Here is a 5,509-nt window from a genome sequence, read left to right on the forward strand (position 1 = left end):
CATGGCCATCTTGCCCAAAAATAGATTTTTCGCTTCCCTCAAAATCCGTTTATTGTGCCTAAGAGCTAGGCAGGTTACTGGAGGCGCCATGGGCGCCGTCGTTCGTTAGGCATGTGTTACTTACTTAGCAGAACGACTTCCAGTTTTAAATAGCATTATTTAATTATTTTAATTATTTAGCTATTTAGGCAATTATATTCGTAAAGATTTTGATAATGTGCATAATTTTCCTTTTCCATGTCGATCGTATAGTTAGAGTTTCGGTGATTTAGGTAACCGATATCTCGACTAGCCTAGGTAACCTAACTTAGGCGTTTTATTATACGTTTTTTTCAATTCAAGTGGAGACTGATACCTCCTAGAATTATATGAAACATTACACGTGTCCATGGAGATTTAAGGGTAATCTCTTTTCCCTCTGAGTGTAGCTTCAGGCTACAACCTTAGTGGCCGTGCCATGAATTTTTTTGGGCTCAAGCCATGACGTCCTAATGGAAGGTTCCTTTAGTAGCTTCCGAAGGGTATATATGACTACAGTGATATTCCCAGAGAATCAAACCAAAGGTTTCACAGAATTCTAACTTCTGGCGCGAGTACCTTTAAGATTATTCTCAAGGGTATCGTATATCATCAGAGGACGTATTCTTGACACGCCACATGGCAATCTGCACCCCGAATAGCCTTTGCGCCTCTAGGCTCTAGGGGGAAAACGTGGCAGAATAGAAGGGTAACCGCAACAAAGATTACCCTGGTTCTCCTACTACAATCGTATCAAAACCGCGCCAACTCCCTCTGGCGGTCATTCCTTTATCTGTAGCGACTCGCTACGGTGGTGTTCCCTGTCGATCTGACATTTCCGATCGATTTCTGGGAATCTTTATGCTTCTACGGCTTCTTTCTCCATCTAGAGAGTTGAGTACTGATTCTTTACAATATGTAATTTAGTTCCAGCTTCGCAATGAAATTATGTATTTCTTGTGTGTGGATCTTCGCCGATCGCCGGTGTCGCCATGGCGCTGTCGTTCTTGGTACATGTGCTATTTAGTTAGCAGAACGATATTCCGGTGTAAATAGCTTATTCATTGTTTTGAAAGCTATTTAGGCATTATATATTGTAAAGATATCTATAAGCATATTTTTCCCTTCCATGGCGATCGTATATGTCAGAGTTTTGGTGATTTAGGTAACCGAAATCTCGTCATGTCTGGGTAACATAACCTAGACAAAATATACTTTCGTCATTTCCCCGGTTACCCTTGTGTATTGGTTATCATTCCTGGAGATCAATATCTCCTGGAATTATATTAACCATTATCAATCTCACTAGAGATTTATGGGTAATCTCTCTTCCCTCTGAGAGTAGCCTTAGGGTACAACTCTGCGTCGGCCTTGAATTTCGAATTCAGGCATGACTAGCCTAGAGTTTTCTGTCTCATCCCTTAACGGCCGTCGGCAAGTTTTGGGATTCGATCAGAACCTCAGAGTATTTAGTCTTGTTGGCAGTCGGTCGGCGGGGTGATTGCATTCCCTTGCTGTCGGAACTACCGGCATAGGAGGCTTAGCCCTCCCTAGACTACACCTGAAGTGGTCGAATGTTACCGCAACCTTCTCCCTGTGGTCTAGTAGACTAGTCCTATGCTCGCCGACCCAAGGCTATAGTGTCGTATACTCTTGTGGCCTAGGATGGCGCCGGCATTGGAACTCTGTTTCTCCCTTGTTGAGATGAACGGCATGAGCTGCCGTCCCCTTAACTGTATTAGCACCTCCTAAGATGGAGAATAAATGATTCTCCTGCCGCTTGTGGTCGTGCCAGTACTGAAACAGAGTTTCTTCAAGGTGTGTATATCCGGCAACATTGCCGGTCCCTCCTATGCCTCATATAGGACCCTTTCCCCTCCCCTCTCTGTTCTTTTACGATGGCCGAGCCATTGTCTTTCCTTTGCTGGAGTCCTGCAACCTTACCATTGCAGGTGGGTAGCCGGGGCCGCCCAGACCCCCCCCCCCTCCTCAGTCATCAGCTGTCGGAGACTGCCGACTGCCAACGGCCATGACGGCTGTCGGCGGCTGCCGGCTTCCAGCGGCTTTGGCGGCTGTGGATGGGAGGCCCCTTTTTCTCCCTTGAACTGCTAGCCACAGTTTCTGTTGTCGGCGTATTGTTCTGGCCGGCAGTAGACCGGCACAGATAGATACTGACTCAGTAGGTAGTATGCCGTCTGTACTCGTGCTGCTGGAGGCTGGCCTACAGTAGTAAGCCGGCAATAGTACTATGGCTAAATGGAAGTGAACCTTCTTTTCGGAGAAAGGCAGTAAAATTAGACTTTTACATCTTTTATTACTGTATACATATACAGTAATAGAGAGCCTTCACTCCATGCTTTCTCTCTCTCTCTCTCTCTCTCTCTCTCTCTCTCTCTCTCTCTCTCTCTCTCTCTCTCTCTCTCTCTCTCTCTTTCTAGCTTGCTAGATGCTCCGACAATAGCTAGCTAATCTGGCAATATGCCGGCAGACCTACAGTATATGTCTATACAGGTAATCAGTATAATTGCAGTATAGTATATACAGCAGATGAATAACTATCGTATATATTATACTAGTAGTTATTTCCAATATATCTTGGGTATCACTGCCCAGATATTTGCTGAACCCAATTTTATATTGATGGATTAATATTTCATCAATATTCTGATTTGAAATCAGTTTCCATTTACACTGCAATATTGAATTTCGTAAAGGGCTGGTGGTGTGACACCTCTAACCCCTATAGGGGAGAGCCCTTATCCCTGAGTTTCCCTGATCAAGAAACTCCCTGACTTAATATTGTACAGGAGGTCACAGCAAATAGATTGGTTGGGATGCATAAGTATATGTCTTTTATTTTCTGCCGGCTGAACTACGGTATAGGTCTATACAGGTAGTCAGTATATTTGCAGTATAGTAAATACGGCAGATGGATAACTAACGTATAGATTATACTAGTAGTTATTTCCAATATATATTGGGTGTCCCTATCTAGATATTTGTTGAACCCAGTTCTATATTGATGGAATAATATTTCATCAATATTCTGATTTGAAATCAGTTTCTATTTACCCTGCAATATTAAATTTCGTAAAGGGCCGGTGGTGTGACGCCTCTAACCCCTAAAGGGGAGAGCCCTTATCCCTGAGTTTCCCTGTTCAGGAAACTTCCTGATTTAATATTGTAAGGGAGGTTGAAGCGAATAGATGGGTTGGGATAGACAAATATATGTCTTTTAATTTCTAATCAACATATCTTGGATGTGAGCTTCTGCTGTTACCGCTCCTATTTCGAAAGAATGACATTCCTTCGATACTCTGATTGTGTATCAATCCTCCTTACCTCACAGCGTTAAGCATAGAAGGGGACAGTGCATGTACACTTCCTTACACCTAGGTGTTCGAACCCCTTTTCTTCAGGGAATTCCCCGGTTGGAGGAATTTCCTTAAGACTGAGGAGAAGTAACAGCATTGGCTCACAAGGGATACACGGGTATGTGTCTCCCACTATCTCTTTTAGCTTTCTGTACTAAGCTATTTTGTCAAAAGACAACTTTGCAAATTGCCTATCGATGCGATAATCAATTGAATACTCCTTTCTTTTCTCCCTTCCTTACAGGAGGGACACCAGATGATGCATTGCAGTCTTCCGCAGTTATAAAGATGAGAATTTTCACGGACATAATATATGCAGGTTCCCCCAGCAATATTATTTCCAAAATCCCCAATCTGCAGGACGGCAGTCTAGAGCTGTCGAATTGTGGTTGGTTTCGTTTCGAAAGTTATCTCTTAATTAAATGCAGTTCAACTGCGAACCCGTAAAATGCGAGAACTCTACGGGAATTGGACCGAAAACTTCACTTTCTCATTACTAAAAATGCCGATTTACTGCTCCTTTTAAAGGTTTTTAAGGTCTAAACCCCCAACCCTGCCTCTCAAGTTGAGGTTGCAGACACTAACGGCATTGGTGAGTCTGAGCGGGACTCGAACCCCTGACTGACAAACACCGGGCAGAGACTCCACAATCAAGCCACACCTTGTAGTGAAATCAACGACAGCAGTCATTGTTTCACTGTCACATCTGACTCCGCCGCCAAGAGCCGGCAGTGTGTGCCCTTGGTCACCACCCAGTCAATAGATGAGTTGGTATACCTTCATTCGACAGCCCGCCGATTCCCAGCGGTCTGCCGACAGCCCGAGGAGTCTCCTCTGGTTCAGAGATCCGCTTACTATGCGTATAGTTTTCACCACTACCCAGTCACATTGAATACTGGCTAGGATGGTGTGACGTCTGTCAGCGACCCGCTGACAGCCGACAAATCACTGATATGTCGAAGACCTGCTAGCCATATCGGTACTGAAGTACTGTGCCAATTAATTTACCCCCAAGCACTAGCCTTGATGGTAACAGGCCAGTTGTATAGGGGTATACAATACCCTGTACACCTGCAGTTTAGGACCATATCGCAGACAGAAATCCTTGGTACATAACCATACAATAGAATGGTTTTCCAGTACGTTGTGCTTCTAAGCACAACCCCTTGCTGAGACCTACCTGATTTGGAGGATCCACTTCCCCCCCCCCCTTCTTCCTTACGCTGATGCTTCATCAGCCTCTTGATTCTCATTATTAATTCCCCGGATGTAGGGCGCTACTCTATCCTTATGGACTAGAATCTTCCATCGGCCCCTTCTTGAAAGGGGATGCCCTAGAATCAATAATTAGGAAGACCGCAGCAGTTGGCTGGAAGGATTTGCACGTCTGTGTCTCTCCTCTTTCCAGCGTACTTATCCTAAGCTTTATGCAATAGAAAGGAATCTTCTATTACAGTGAAACACTGAAAAGCTGATATAGGCGAATAGTCAGGTATGGCCTGAAAGGAGAACGGAAGGGTTTCTTAGTTTTCCCTAGGATGTTAAACTGCATCCCACAGTTACAATGACCGTTGTTCCACAGACAGTCGGATTTATACACCATCGGATCAAGCGAAGCAAACAGACGCTTCTGGTAGGAGGGAAGTTCCGGACCTTTGATCACTGGAGTCCATGGCCTGACCAAGATGAGACTAGAATGGAAATGGACATACCTCCACCATCCTTTCCTCAACTCTTCTTATATTCAAATTCCCCCTAGAAGAGTATACCTTAAAGCTCTAGAGCATACTAGCGGTGAGGAAAGTAGAGTCCATCGATTTCCAATGAAGGCAGTTTAGTGTTCACATGAAAGACTCAAGAAATCTCTGAGTCATTCTGGACTTGGCGCCACGCAACAAGTTCCAATAGAACAGCAAGTTCAGAATGATAATCCTTCTGAACATAAGGACCCTATTCAGTAAGGGGTGTTGACAATCTAGCCAGCCCTGGAAGATGTCTATCAGCAACTTCCAGTCAGTCACCCCCTCCCCTCCTACCTAGGATCCAAGTTATGGAAGATAACGTATATCCTGGACGAGATTCTCGTCGGACTAGTTTCAGTCCTAGGATCCTTACGG

This window comes from Palaemon carinicauda, chromosome 5, assembly GCF_036898095.1.
Source record: "Palaemon carinicauda isolate YSFRI2023 chromosome 5, ASM3689809v2, whole genome shotgun sequence".
Lineage (NCBI taxonomy): Eukaryota > Metazoa > Arthropoda > Malacostraca > Decapoda > Palaemonidae > Palaemon > Palaemon carinicauda.